The sequence below is a fragment of the Saccopteryx leptura genome, chromosome 1, assembly GCF_036850995.1.
Source record: "Saccopteryx leptura isolate mSacLep1 chromosome 1, mSacLep1_pri_phased_curated, whole genome shotgun sequence".
Taxonomy (NCBI): Eukaryota; Metazoa; Chordata; class Mammalia; order Chiroptera; family Emballonuridae; genus Saccopteryx; species Saccopteryx leptura.
Window position 1 is genome coordinate 172,099,982 of NC_089503.1, and position 16,187 is coordinate 172,116,168.

The following is a 16,187-nucleotide window of genomic DNA, read 5'->3' on the forward strand; positions in this document are numbered from 1 at the left end:
TTGAGAAATTCCAGATAACTTTCACAAGAGATTTAATTTTAGAGCATTGACACAATCTTGGTTGGAAAGATAAAACTACAATGCAGTTATTTGGTAAAAGTCATTACTTCACAATGAAGTCATTGGAGATTATTTTACCGTGCTTATCTGTCCCTTTTTTTTTTCTTTTAAACTTGGTTCCTTTCTTCCCAAACTAATTTTTTTATGCATTACTCAGCGCACTCTGGATTCACCCTTATAAAAGAATAAAGTACTTCAACAGATAGCCCGTGGGAGGCAGCCAACTCGAGAGTCTACCTACCAGGGTAAGCAAATGCTGTTACAGGTTATTACACTTTAGTAATATGTACTATGCGTTGTTGCATACATGTGGTTTTAGAAGCCAAAGAGAAAGGCATTTTATTTTTTTTAAAGGTGTTATATGAAGTAATGGGTTCAAATATATTTCTGCATCTTTTTGAAAGAGATTTAGGTGTGGGGAAGTGAGAAGATACCTAGTTGTTGTCACTGAAGGCTCATCAGGTGACAGGTGTGAAGGTTTTCGGGAGGAGGGCACTTTCTCCATTGGACAGATGGCGCAAGCACGAATCAGAAGAGTGAAGTGATTTGTCCAAGAACTCACGACCTCTAAAGAGTGGAGTGGGAGCAACTCGAGTCCAGGAATATCTGACTGTGAATTTGGTTCTCTTCCCACGGCAGAGTCTTGCTTTTTCTTCAGCTGGCCTGCATGCAGATGGGAAAACATGAGGACTGGAGCCCCATGTGCAGAATGGATCAGTGGCTCAGAATGGATCATGGGAAAAAGCTGTCACTCACCATCATTTTCCCTGAAATGTTCATTTACTCTGATTTAAATTCCCATTGACACGATGTTAGAAAATATTATCATATAATCAAGCCATATCAGCTTCAAGTAAAAGAACTATATATAAAACTATATAGATATACTCTATATATTATATAAATAGTTATCCTTTAGTGTGTATATAAATATAATCACAGAAGAAAATATGAATTATTCTTATCTTTCATTGCATTATTATTGCAATCATATGATTATTCTGTAAATACAATGGCTATTTTTAACATAAAGTTTTTATTTTCCTATCTAAACATTTAAAAGATATTTTTGCTTATTACTCATGAACCAGTGGAAAAGACATTTATAAAATAAGAAAGAAAAAAAAGGGATTTTATGAACCTATGACATTTTTTAATTCTAAAATGCAATTTTTCTGAAACTAAGCCAGTGGTGGGAATGATCTTTTTGATATTAAATGTTTATTGCCTCTTTTCAAGAATATTCATATCTTACTGGCTGTAATGCGAGAAGTCTACATGGGCTGTCTTTCCAAGGGTGATTCAACATAACTGCTTCTTAACCCTTTGAGTAGTGAATATTTTTCATGCTCACTGATTCCCAGGAGTGAGTTTTTCTTTTTCAAAAAGTGAAATTAGTGCCTGACCAGTCAGTGGCGCAGTGGATATAGCGTCAGACTGAGATGCAAAGGACCCAGGTTCGAGACCCTGAGGTCACCAGCTTGAGCGCAGGCTCATCTGGTTTGAGCAAAGCTAACCAGCCTGTAGCTCCATGATCAAGGCACATAGGAGAAGGCAATCAATAAACAACTAAGGTGTCACAATGAAAAATTGATGATTGATGCCTCTCATCTCTCTTCATTCCTGTCTGTCTGTCCCTATCTATCCCTCTCTCTGACTCTCTCTGTTAAAAAAAATGAAATTAGTTCTAGTTACAGTTTTATTAACTTAAAATCATGTTTGTTTGATAACCAATTTATGGAAACAAGAAGAACATACATTTGCCTTTTTTTAATGTTTCCTTACACATGTATGATAGTACTCTGGATGGTCAGGAGGCACGAGGACATACATGAATGTTCATACCACTCAAAGGGATAAGCAGTGAAATCTTACAGCATGACTTACATTATATGAATCTATTTAGTCATTGAGCCTCTTATTCAAGACAGTAGGCTTTCGCCAGATTGTCCTTTGCCCTTTCCTACCTGGGACCTTTCCCTGGGACACCCATTCATTTCCATCCTTCTTTCTCACTTGATGTGTTTTCCCTCCTTTGAAGATCTTCTAGGTCCCTGCAGGAGCTCCTCCCCTTCCTCCGAATGCCTCATGAATTCCATGGTTTCCTGCTTAATGAGTCACCATTTGTTGTTGAGATTTCTGAACTCTTCCATGGCATGTGGTCTTATTTTTTCCCCTGTACACAGTAGTCCATGCCTCCCTCTTTGGTTTTCCCAAATAGACCATGAGTTCACCAAAGACAGGTCCTTTCACTCTGTATTCTCAGTGCCACACATGATGCAAGAGCATCATTGGTCTACACTGAACCTCTGTTTTATCATCTTTCCTAGGTCTGCCCCTGGGTCCTTCTCCACCAAAGACAATCCTCATCACTCATTTGTTTGCCACAAACATGTACTGAGTGTCTATCATGCACCTGACACTGATCTAGCTCTTGACAAGATTGACAGCTTCTTTGCTCTTGGGAATCATCTTCTATTCTAGTGGGGAAAGCATGAAATTCAAAAGTAAACAAATACTTTAAGAGCCATGGATACCTTGAGGGAAATAAAATAGGGTGACAGGAGAGAGAGACAGTGACAGAGAAGCAGGGCTGTGTCTGGAGTCTTGGAAGCCAGGGGACTTTTGGCACAACAGTTGACCGACAGGTGGTGATTGGCCATTTCCTGTCACTTGATAGCATTGGTGGCTGTTGCTGATCTGCTGTGTGCAGAGCCAAACACATACAAGATTGGAAGGGGACTCAGCAGTTACACAGCCCAACAATCCTCAAGCACCATATTATTGTTATGTGCTTGTTCAAGTAAAAATCTCATAGGGAAATCCATAACCTCGGAATATTTTCACAGTTTCATTGAAACATTCTATTTGGTTGGGTTATTTAGCTTCACAACTAGGGACACAGAGGTACAGATGGGGCACAGAGATGAATGGTCAAAAGGTTAGATGGCAGGCAGATGTAACTGACAACAAAGACATTTTTTATACCCAAGGGGCTTATTTGGTCATGACTTATTTCTGTTTGAAAGAAAAACAAACAAAAAAAGAGTTGCTTTCCAAATCTTATCTTAGGAATATGATTTATTGCTCCATCTCCATTTTAAAGGGTGGAATTATCCAGTAGAATTACCCAGTTTATTCCTTAAACATAGCACCAAAGAGCTCTTAGTTGTTTCTTAAGACTGAACCAATTATAGGATAAGGAGTTACAGCCATTGACATAGCGCCATCCCTGTGGGCTCAGAGCTAAATTACCTTGTCTTCTCTTTCTGATCTCTCTAATCCTTTGTACCTCACTTAAGGAACTTGACATGCTCTTCCTTGTATCATAGCTATTTACACTCTTATCTTCTACAGAAGAACCCAGACTGTCTGTGATGAGAAGCTGTGTCTTAATCTTTGTGGTACCTCCTGAAAACAGTGTCTTGTATTACAGTGGGTGCTAAGTAGCAAACATTAAATAAGTGTCACAGATTCTGACACACTGACAGAGATACTAAAAAATTATTTTGAGCATCGATAGTGTCATCGGCATATGTGGTATCCTCCCCAGGTGGCAGTCTTGCCAGCGAAAGCATTTGTTTGAAGGTGCAGGTGCTGGTAGGTCATCAAAAGCAATTAACACAATTTCATCCCTGTTGTGTTTACTTGGTGAGCAACTGTTCAGTTATTCTTATGGGATATTAGGTGTGTGGAGTGGGATTCGGCAGAAGCATAAAGCACAGCCTGTACTGTTAGCAAGTTAGCACTTTCAACTAGAAAACAAGAGTCCAAAATTATAAAGTCATATGCAATTAATTTTTTGTTGTTGTTGTATTTTTCTGCAGCTAGAAACGGGGAGAGACAGTCAGACAGACTCCCACATGCGCCCGACCGGGATCCACCTGGCACGCCCACCAGGGGCGACGCTCTGCCCACCAGGGGGCGATGCTCTGCCCCTCCGGGGCGTCACTCTGCAGCGACCAGAGCCACTCTAGCGCCTGGGGCAGAGGCCAAGGAGCCATCCCCAGCGCCCGGGCCATCTTTGCTCCAATGGAGCCTTGGCTGCGGGAGGGGAAGAGAGAGACAGAGAGGAAGGAGGGGGGTGGGGTGGAGAAGCAAACGGGCACTTCTCCTATGTGCCCTGGCCGGGAATCGAACCCGGGTCCCCCGCACGCCAGGCTGACGCTCTACCGCTGAGCCAACCGGCCAGGGCCGCAATTAAATTTTAAATTGTGCAATGAAAGTGAGCAAGGCAGAATCCAAAGAACCATCAGGGTGATGGCCCCAGAGAGGAGGGCAGGGACCAGACCCTGGACCGCCATGAAAGCAGCGAGCACGGCATTGAGGAGTCAGATCACCTCCACAGACTTGTAAGGGAACCCAGGCCTTGTCTACACAAGGTCACAACACAAGGAAGCAGTCAGGAGGATGAGGAGCAAAACTGACTTTCCTTTTTTCCTATCAGGGAAGAGACTTGGCTTGAGACAGTCCTGCAGGTTGCGGAAATTCCACTGTCGGACGTGATTCCTAAAAGAGGAATGTTCTGAGAACTTGCGGGAATGCAAAAATTGTCCTTGAACAGGAGGAAGTCAGCCAAAGAGCTCCCAGACATTACTCACTGGTTCGGCATATTCCACAACCTGCAACTGACTTGAGCCATGTCACTGAGGGAGCTGTGGTCTGTTCTTACAAGGACTCTGGCCGAATGAATTAGGAATGGGAAGCAGCAGGATTTCTGCTACGCAGATGCAAGGTACATGCCTTCTAAAGACAGGTGACAAAAAAAAAAAAAAAAAAAAATGTGAGAGGACCAGAAATGCGCAGTGATGAGATCTGGCTTGTATCATGAGTAATTAATCAGACCATCAGGAGCTTTGGATACAAATATGTCCGCTCTCCAGAGCAGAATGTCCTCTAATTGGAATAGGAAACAGAAAGGTGGGCTGTGGCGTGTTTCCCATCACATCTTCAAGACAACTGTCATAAAGGGGAAGCCACAAGGGGCTCTCCGTCTCATTCTTCTAAAGCATGTTTGCTAGCACCTCCTCCGTTTTTCTGGCACTCCTGGGGCTTTTCAGTAGACAAAGCACACAACTCCAGGTGGTGTTGGATTGAATTTGTCCCCAAGGGGGAATAGGCTGGTTGGGAAGAGGACCTTCTTCCCTGGGCTTACTTAGCAACTGCTGGAACTACAGAAAGGAAGCCAGGAAGTAACAGCATACCAATCCCATCACTATAACTGCAGCTGCCTATAACGTCCTTACAATACCTATAAATGATTACAGCAATGCAGTCACACTTCCCTGGTCTCTCTTCTCCTCTGGCCCCTCTTCTTCCACCTAGTACTGCAGGTTATGGTGGCCGTGCCTCCTCTTGCCTGTCTGTCCGTACATTTTGGAAGGCAGAGCTCATCATCCTATCTTGCTCATGTTTAAAACCCTTTATGCCACCTAGTGTAAGGTCTTGCACTCTGACCCTTGGAAAACGGTGACAAATAAAGAAGAAAATGACAAATGAAAGAGCATACACTTTGGACAAATGGAAAGGTGTTCACAGTCTGCCTCTACAACTAAATTGCAGGTCACCAGGGACAAACTACTTAACTTCACTGTCTCAGTGAGGATTGGGCTGGGTTTTGTGATGAGTAGTTTGATTCTTCTCACGTGACAAAGTGTCCTTAACGTATGACTTCTGTCCTCATTGTGGGTGCCACGTTATCACAAGATGGCCACTCCATTTCCAAATTCAAGCAAGAGGGGAAAGGGATGAATGAAAAAAGACACCACAAAAGAAAGTGCCTTCTTTTAACCCGCATCCCCAGAGCCCGCCTCAGGGTCTCCTCTCAGCCATCATAAAAGTGGTCCAAATCTAAGCTGTTCCTGAAGAAGAAAGAATAGATATTAAGTAGGTTACTAATTCTCTCTGCCCCATTCCTCGTTTGTAAAATTGCAACCCTATCACCTACCCTACAATGACCTATAATGACGTTTAAATGGATTAGTGCATTTGTATAATGCCTGGCTGTTTTATAGCAAGCACTCGGTAACATTCATTCTCTCTATTTCCTCGAACGCACACATAGAGTGTGTTTGTATAGCATTAAATGGTTTTCAGAGGGTTTAAACAAAGCATTATTTCATTTGTAGCTATCCTATCAGCCTTGGCCTAGCGTGTCTTAATTGATTCATTAAAGTAGAGATTTTGACTCAGCAGGCCTGGAGAGAAGTCTTGGGACTCCTAAATTTTTACAAATAGTGCAGGTAATTCTGATGCAAGGAACTCACTGAGAACTGTCTAAAAACAAAGGCACTTTAAGAGAAACACCTGAGTAGTAGAAAGAACCGTCACTACGTTTTCAATGACTTGCGTTTGTTGCTGTTGTTGCTAAGGGAGATGGATCTTATTAGCTTTATTGGTGGCAACATAAGCAAATCTCAGCCTAAATGAGAAATGTAGAGATTTTGACTATTATCAGGAATTTTTAATTTAAGTTAAAGTAAAAGATTTTTTTAAGAAGTGTGACAATATTATTATAGAAATGAGAACCTTGCTAGAATCATTAAGATAATGTGCAAAAGCAAAGAAAAAGTATTAATGTTAACCTCACTAGGACTCATATAAATGTTGACAAGTCAAAATTTGTATGACATTCAGTACGTTTGGCTGATGGGCATTTTGCATTTGGGAAAAGGTATAGCTTAGTCAACCCTCACCTACCAAGTTTGACTTCCTGTTTCTAAGGGGGGAAAAATCCTCTTAAAAAATCCATAAAAATGCCTGACCTGTGGTGGCGCAGTGGATAAAGCATTGACCTGGAAATGCTGAGGTCGCTGGTTCGAAACCCCGGGCTTGCCTGGTCAAGGCACATATGGGAGTTGATGCTTCCAGCTCCTCCCCCTTTCTCTCTCTCCCTCTCTCTCTCCTCTCTAAAAATTGATAAATAAAATTTAAAAAAAAAAAAAACCTTTAAAAAAAAATCCATAACATAACTCCAAGTTTTTTGCACATCAAATAGCTGTTAGAGAACCAAATTTTGATGAGGTAAGTGTAAGGAATTTAGTAACATATGGATTAAATTTCCCTTAAAATAGATATCATTTTTAAATCGAGGCAGAAAAAAAAATATGTTCTTGGTAAAATATGAAAATATGTTTTGGTTTTCCTTGAACCCTAAACACAATTTGAAAAATAGTTCAAGATGTTCGCCAAACCCCTCATACAGCTGGTCTCTCCCATGGCTACTTCCAAGCTATGAACTATTGGGAGTTCTGCTAATTACAAATATTACAAAATTATTAGCAGATATTGGGAAAATGTCAGGGAGAAATGAGGAAAGAGCAAAAGCTTTAGAAGTAAACAAATCTGAAGTTACAGTTTCCGTTTTTAAAAGCTTCGGGATGGGGGATCAGCAAGCTGATCTCTAATAGGCTGATGAAATCATTTCAATGCCTTCTTATATTTCAGAAGAAAATATTGCAGAACAAATATGGAGGCATAAATATTTTAAGAAAATTTATAATAATAAAATATAAAAGCTTCATTACAAGAGATAGTTAAGTGACAAGCTACATCCAAAGTGCCCACAAGGACAGGGTGACCACAAAAATGCAGTAAGATTATTCTTTGGGGGTGAATAATCTTACGAATTTTAAACATAACCAGTGGCTCAGCTGATGAAGCCTCATGCTAACAAAATTAAATTATGATCCAATTTACTGTAAATTCTTTCCAAGCTTGCCCTTCAAAGTTAGTCTTCCTCACTAGTGCCAGAGCAACTTGCCTAAAATTCAAAAAGTTCTTGTCACTTCATGGAAATCCTTCATGGAATCTCTACTGCTTTCAGACATAAACCCAAACTCTTTAGCATGACACTCCTTTCTGTGCACCAATGTTATCACATTTTTCATAATCTTATGTTTTACTACACTCTCCCTGCCTCCCAAATAGCTCTACAGTCTATTCACAAGAACTAGTTTCAATCCCTATAATGTTTCTGTAGTGGAACATTCTGATGAGTTGTATCTTTCTCGTTCTGCTGAAAGTAAGACTGGGAAGTCATTTTGATGAGCTTGAGAAGATGGCAGAATCTGTAGGCACCAAATGGAGTGCTTTAGCCTAAAGAGGGAACACACACACACACACTGGAGAAGATGTGGTGGCTGTCAGGAAGTATGCAGGTATCTGACTGTCCAGGCAAAAGTGGGATAGACTGTCTATTTCCAAGACTAAAGAAGAGAAGCCACCTGACCCTGGTGGCATGAATCATTAGAGAAGGGACAAGATCAGAACTTCTAGGTCTGCGGGGATGAATGCTTAGTTTGTTCCTAATAGCACACTCCGGCAGCAGCTGTCACCTCAGAGAGTCACTCTGCATGGGACCCAAAGACCAAAGATTAGAGCTTAGTGTGTAGGCATCTTGCACTCCACAGAGGCTGATTCTGAGGGTGTGGACCTTCCAACCTCAAAGATCCACGCAGCAGGTCCTAACCCATCACCCTCTTTTGGGGACTGTGCATGTCCAATTGTTATCAGTATCATCGAGTGGCAGCAAGAAGCAAAGCAGTAACGAACTGACCAGACTGAAGGCTCTTTACCCTTGGGTGTTCACGTCTGACTGAGGACCTCCTGCTGGACTGTGCAAACCTTTGGTGTTTTAGCAAACTCACAAAAATGAGGGACTTCCAGGCAGAGATAGCGAGTGTTGGGCTCACCCAATGTGTGTGGACTTCTGTCGTTTTCTTTTGAATTACAAAAATAACAGTGGATACCCACTTTCCTTCACCCAGTTCTGCAGAGCAGTTAAAACCTGTCAGAGTTCTCAGATTTTCCATCACCTGGAGAGTTCCTCACTCACCTTGTCTCACCATCAGCCCATGTATCACTTCCCTAGGAAGTCCCCCTACCTCACTAAGACTAACGCAGTAAGCACCCCAGAAAGACTTTTTTCCACATTGCAACCAGAACTACCTGTGTTCAAATGCCCAATATGCCCATTTTTGTCCCATCCTGCCCCTCCCCACTCAGAGGTAAGATCACCTCAAATGAGGGCTGCATATTATTCACTGATGCATTTCCACAGCCCAACATATACTCAGTCAACACTTGCTGATCATGAAACAACCAAGGTCGTGGGTTAGGACAGGAAAAATGCCCATGCCTAACTCCAGGCTCCAGGACTGTGACCCACAACAGCTCTGCTTTTACTTACCAGCCCTGGAACAGAGTGAACAAACTCGACTGAAACTTGACCAGCGTCATCAGGGAATTGCGTGCTTACAGAAAGACAAAGCTAATGAAGGAAGTCCCAGTGTTCCTTTCTCCCTAATGAAATCACCATGTCCTCAAATACTCACCAAGAGGAAGCCAGGAACCCCCAACACATCCCTGGGAAATGGACCTAGCAGTGTTCCTGGAGAGCAGGCTTGAAGAATGACAGGTAACTTGGCCAAAGAACTCACTGTGCTGCCAGTGTAGGGAGCCCTGGCTTCCCTTCCAGGGGGACATGGTATGTGCTTTGGACCAGTGACCCGTCAAGGCTGCACCCCATTCTGTCCCTTTTCAAATGGAAGACTTGACAGTTGTTATCTTCCCCCCCCGCCCAGGCAGGATCCAGTCAGGAAAACAGAATCCATATTTCAGCAGCTATAATCTAGGGAATTGGTTAAATATGTGTTGGAGAATGAAAAGGCACAAGAACACTGGGGTACCACACAGAGAGGAATGGCGGAAAGCAAGGCATGAGAAACAGGAAGAAGTTAGGAGTTTGAACCTAGATGCTCAGAAGTCTGAACTCAGAGCTGAGGAAGGCTTGTCTGGGCCCTTAAGGACACAGAGGAAAGATCTCACAAAGCTGGGATGCAGGCCCCTGAAGCGGGGGTGCCACTCACTTGGGGCTAGAGGAAGGGTCCCATGGAGCAGGAACTCAGACCTGTGAGATGAGGAGGAAGTATACAATGGGGCTGTCAAGGGTATCCAGTGACAGTGCTGGAGTCTGCAACCCACCGTGCTGCTGGGGGGTTGGGGGAAGGGGCTGGTTCTGGGGACACTGCAGGGACAGGAAGGAGCCAATATTGAGAAATCTGTTGTTTCTGATCTTTTATGACCATGGATGCACATTCAAGTTAAAAATCAAATGCACAAACACCAGAGCCAAGGAAAAACAGAAAATCTGAAGTTGACTTCAGTTTTGGATGTTAACACTACATTTTAAATTTTAGTTTGTTCCCATAATGCTTTTTCCTTTGATGCTATGTGTTAAAAGAGGAACATTGTACACGTGATTGGTTCTTGGTATAAAATGTAAGGCTTGAAGTTCAAAGGTGCTAGTGAAATTCAGACCTTGTTTTACTCGTGAATTCCTATAAGCAAGCACAACTAGTTAGTAAAACAATCTCAACCTAGCCTGACTGTTTACGACTGTTTAATGTATAAACAGAAGGCTGATTGTCCTTTCTTGAACCAAAGCGACATTTGGTGGAAAGTCACGTAGTGCACTGTCAAAGCTTCAGGTGAAAATATATGGGTCAAGGTGAGGTCAGCCATGGAATTGGAGGTGTGCTGAAAAAAATAATAAACCGAGGGTAGAAGACTTTGTGGGGAAGAAGAAAAACAGGGGGGGGGGGGGTGAGTGGGACTCAGGTCCTTGTACTGCCTGCCTGACAATAGTCTCACTTTCTCTAGCAGTCTAATTCCCTTCAACCAAACAGGTTGTTTTGTGACAAGAAGGGGCAGAGCCAAGCAGACAGGCAAGCATCTGCCTCCCATCTTTCTGAGCCCCATGAAGTTAGGAGAAGGTGAAATGGCCAGAACAGCTGCCTGTGACATGTGGCATCATAAAATTTCTGCCCATCTGTCTCATGAGTATTCTACCTTGGCTCCAGGCTCAGTGACTAGTGCTCCAAACAGACCAGGCAGCAAAGTGACCTGTGGACAGGGACCACTGTGATTCCTATAAGGCTAGTGTGTTCCTCCAACCACCTATAATATAAGCCTCAGTAATAACCGAGGCTGTTGAGAAAGGATGAGAGCAAAGGCAAAATAAGCAATCTGGAGAAAAGTACAGTAGAGTCTCACAGTTGTTTTCCCCTTCCCCATAGAACAGTATTTACAGACTATAATTTCAGCTAGAAGGAAGAAACACACATGTACATGCACAAACACCCCCCCAACACACACACACACACACACACACACACACACACACACAGAGGCTCAGAACCTATGTGGGTATTCCTCTGGGAATACATTCATTCCCGACCCTGCAAGAGAACAGAATGTGGCCATATGCCTGTCACTAGAAGATAATGGTCCACTAAGGCAGTGGTCCCCAACCTTTTTTGGGCCACAGACCAGTTTAATGTCAGAAAATATTTTCATGGACCGGCCTTTAGGTGGGATGGATAAATGTATTACGTGACCGAGACAAGCATCAAGAGTGAGTCTTAGACAAATGTAACAGAGGGAATCTGGTCATTTTTTAAAAATAAAACATTGTTCAGACTTAAATATAAATAAAATGGAAATAATATAAGTTATTTATTCTTTCTCTGTGGACCGGTACCAAATGGCCCACAGACCAGTACCGGTCCGCGGCCCGGGGGTTGAGGACCACTGCTCTAAGGGAAACGGATGCCAGTATCTATCAATAGTATTTAATTCTTCCTCTGTAATGTGTGGGTTAAGGGCCCTGAATTCTAAGCTTCTTTCTCTCTGGGCGGGATGAATGTCATCATGGTTTCTCTTTCTTCCCTAAGACAAATGGTGTAGCTCTTTGAGACAATGTTCCACAATGCCCGGAGGAACTGGGTTAGGTCACCACACAGAACAGAACCCCCTGTTGTTTTATTCCACTGAAAACCTGCCTGGCTTTCACAAGTCCCCATCTCCTCAAATAAAAAGAACAAAAGGTAGAGACTCAGGCAGGACCTCTCTGTTCTGTCATCCCTTCCCCCTCCTCACTCCCGTTTTCTGCACTTAATAAAGGCAGTAGCTAAAACTTGATAGCATTTGTAAAAAAATGTCTTGAAGCCATCTCCTGCAGTTACATGGTGTGTTTTATATTATCGTGCTAGGATTAAGAAAGCAGGGAGGCTAGATCCTGCCTCTTCCTCTAAAACCTGGTTTCCTGACGTCGAGTTAATATAGATGGTGACCGAAATCTAGGATGAAGCCAAAAGGTATGTGTGTGTGGGGTGGGGGGGAGGTAAAAGACTTGCAAAGCAAAAAGATTAGTAAATATGATTTTTGTTATCATGGCAAAATTATGTTTTACACAGTAAACTCCCTAACTATCAGAGAACTCGTTCCAGCAACTGTGCTTATGACAAAGTTCCTTGGCTTTATCCAAAATGAGGTGATTTCAAGCTGACATGGTGCTCACAGGGTCCGCTGGTGCACTGCACCCGGGAGAACTGTTCCCAAATACACCAACCTTATTAACCACCAGGCTTCAGGCTATTTCCTATGGGAAATACAAGAAAAAAAAATGTTTTTGTTGTTTTCAATAAAACACATGGGCCAAATTAGAAAGTAAATAAATGAAGGCTTCTCAAGAATCCATGATAACACTTGCTGAGCAGCGGGTCAGGCCAGATTTCATCTAAAACCTTTCAGCCGTGTGTAAATGATTATGTCATGCATTTGTCTTTAATTACTCATCCCTTCCCAAAGGCTTGACTCATAATGCGTTTCTCGGTTAACCACAAACACTTGTAGTACAAGATCTGCCATATAGATTCGCTCAGCCCCTGTCCCTACCCCTCTGTTTTTACACTTTGTGACAGCATGGCCAAGTGACAGCTCCTGCAAAAGAAAATTTGAAACATTGTCCACACCCCCTCTCCTTGACGTTCTGAAGATTTTCATGCTAAGAAATAAATACATAGATGACACTATCTTCTTGACTCATGAACAACATAAGAGCAGGGTGAATGAGAATGGAAATCGCAGTAGTGTAACATTATGGTTCTGCGCTTATAGGGCCTGGTTGCTTTGAGAGTTTCTGAGAGTTCAAGAACATATGAAAAGAATAAAAACAATGGGTTGTCCCTTGTAAAAGAGTACAAGTCAATTAAGCCACTGCATACATATATTTTCCTTCATCACCTCGCCTCTTACCTCACCTTCCCAGATGAGAAACAGAATAAATTCTGATCTAATTCTGAATGAATGAAGTCAGCCACCTCTCTCCGCGCCTGTAGCAGGCATTGTCTATCCACAGAGTTTTAGCAGAGGTGTTGGTTCCCCGTGGTCCCTGTAGTCTCTTTGGTCTAATCCTGTGTGAAGTTATGGATTATAATAGAATTTGGGGGCAATGTGGCAAGTGATGCAATCCTAAAAGTATATCTGTCAGGATTATTATTATTTTTTTGTAGGTAAAGAAAGAAGCACCTAAATGATGTAATTTGAAAATTTTAAAGGCTCCTGGCTCCCAAATCTCAATCCTACTGACCTGAAATCCCTACTATGCAAATTGAGTTTAGTTTTGTTTTGTTTTTCTTGTTGGGGGGTGTGGGGATACTTAACATGGAAAGGCCTTTGTTAAAGATAGAAAGGCATATGAATTGTTCTTTGGGTTAAAATGAAAACTCCCTAGATAAAATGCCCACGCTACCTAGCAGGAATTGGTGACATGTTAATTATGCCCCCAGGCAGAAGGGAGAGTGATGGCTGGGACCCTGGAAATTAAAATCCTTCTTCAGTTGCCTATTGTGATTCCAGAAGCAGTTATTACTATAGGGTATTGTAAGGTCGGTGGATAATGGGGGATGGTCATGTGGGGAACTCAGGCCCAGAAACTTTGGCTAGAACCGCCCACAACCAAGAGTGCCAAAAGAAACTTCCAAGGAGCCCTTTGGAAAAGAGTGACACCTCCATCAGCCAATGAGATTTCACCACGTCATATTAGCTCGACCACCCTAGGGGCCCTTTAAATATCTCTCACGTGGGTCACTCCTTGCAACTCCTCTGGTCTCTGTATCCCAGGACCAGAGGACCTCATTGGGCAGAATGCATGCTGTACTCAATAAAGCCTTTTATTATTCCGTACTTTGCGGCTCCAGCCCCTTCCCTCTTTCTCGGTGGGGAAAAATACCTTACATTTTGGTGCCAAAACCCGGGAGGAGTTGAAGTCCACAAGGACTGCTCCTCTCCCCTTCCCCCTGAGAAAGAACCAGGATCTCCGACCTTCCACCACTTCAGCACACAGTGCGGTAAGTCCCCTGCCTTCAGCCACCCTTGAGTTCTTTCTGCCGAGACTCCCTGTCCAGAAACCGTAGCTAAGTCAGGGACCTCTTTCCATCCGAGTGCATGTGTGCCCGTGGAGACATCCCAAGCACATCCACTTTACCTTATCCGTTCATGGCCAGAGCTTGAGTTTTGGGATGCCAGTTCTCAAATCTGGCCACTCCGAGGACTGAGGGTGGCCATGGGGCACAGGAATCTCCCTCCCTAAAGAAGAAGAAACTGTTCTTCTCCACTGTGACCAGGCCACAGAACCCACTGAATTAGCCTCCTGAAGGGACTTTCGGTCTTAACACCCTCACCAATTTAACTGTCGCCAAAAAAGCTGGGAGCTGGTTGGAGATCTCTTACATTCATGGCTTCTAGTTATTCACGTGCCCATCCTTAATCTCTGTGTCACCTGTTCCACTGCGCAGGCCTTTTTCTGGCCAGAGAAACCTCATCTAAAACCTCCACTCCTGATCTTTCCTTCTTCACGGACTCCCAACTCTCTTTCCCTCCTGCCTGACCCCTGGGGGTGTCCCTCTCTCAAGACTTCTCTCTGATCCCTCTGCGGACCTCTTTTGTGTTCGGGTCTCTTCCCTCTGAGAGCCCCCTCCCCTCCCTTTGCAAAATCCTGTTTCTTATTCACCACTACCATTCTCTCTTTCTCCTCCCTGCTGGCCAGGGGCCCCTCCCTTCTCCACTGTGTTCTTAAGTCCCTCCTCCGTCAGTCCATTCTCCACCTACTATTGGCTCTTACACCTGTTTTCAGGATGTCCAATCCCAATTTTCTTGCAGGAAGTTCTGGCCCTGTCCTGCCTTTGGCTCCAGTGTTTCCTGCCAGACCTGGGTTCTGGGCTCCCCACGAGCTCCCTCCTCTTATTCTCAACCCCCAAACCCCTATCTGGGACCTTTGAACACAGCATTTAAAGTTTTTAATGGTCCCAACTAGTAGAAACAGGCCAATGCTGTTTTCCAGGCCCACATGCAGCAGAAGGTAATGCTCCAAACCCCGGCTCTTGTGGCAATCCTGAGGCCAGCAGAGCAACAGAGGCAAGGCACAGGAAGTGCCTGACCCAAGTCCAAGCCGCAAAGAAAATCCCACCAGCAGCTTGCTTTAAGTATGGCAAACAGGGTCACTGGTCCCAGCAGGGCCCCTGCCCATAGCTGCCCACTGAGCCCTGCCCTGACTGCAAGCAGTCCAGTCAGTGGCAGAGCGATTGCCCCTTTGGGTAACAGGTTTTTCCTCAGCGCCTCTACATGAAGGACAAGCTGCCCAAATGGGAGGCCAATCCAGCCAGGTGGGCGCATCACTCAAACTCCTAGGACACGGCCTGGACTCGGAGAACCCAGGGTATGCTGCAACTAGTGGGTAAGTCCAGCTCATTTCTTGTGGACACTGGGACTACCTTTTCTTTTTACCATCACACTCTGAACCTCTAGTTCCCTCACAGGTCTCCGTTATGGAAATGAATGGGACCCCTTCCTTTCTCCTTTTTACGCCACTCCTGACATGCAGTTTTGCCTCAAGTTTGCCTCCATACAGGACCACTGGCAGTCGGAGCCACTGGACTCCATCCATCTCCAGCTCACCAAAAGGCTGGACCCTACAAATCCCCCTATTACTCCTCTTTTTTTAAAATCCTTATAGGACCGCATCTGCGAAGTTTCTCCAGTCATGGCCAAACAGATGTTCCTCCTGACACCCCTCAAAGCCACCACCTTCTGATCTCCCCCTCCCCACGACGCCCTTAATCAGCAGGAAGTAGCCAGAAAAATAAACGGCGCCCCTATTCTATTTAACACAAAAGGTCAGAATGTAAGGTCAGTGGAAAATGGGGGATGGTCATGTGGGGAACTCTGGCCCTCCCAGAAACTTTGGCTAGAACCGCCCACCACCCAGCACCACAAAAGAAACTTTC

The 16,187-nt window shown here is 43.9% G+C and overlaps 1 long non-coding RNA gene across 1 annotated transcript in view; it reads right to left on the reverse strand.

Moving 5' to 3' along the window:
• Window positions 1-12,375: 12,375 nt before the first annotated feature.
• The window catches only part of LOC136389101 (uncharacterized), a 111,046-nt gene continuing 107,234 nt past the window's right edge, over window positions 12,376-16,187 (reverse strand). Inside the window, exon 3 of the long non-coding RNA XR_010748266.1 lies at window positions 12,376-12,502. This is a non-coding gene — a long non-coding RNA (uncharacterized lncRNA). The remainder of the gene's footprint in view (window positions 12,503-16,187) is intronic.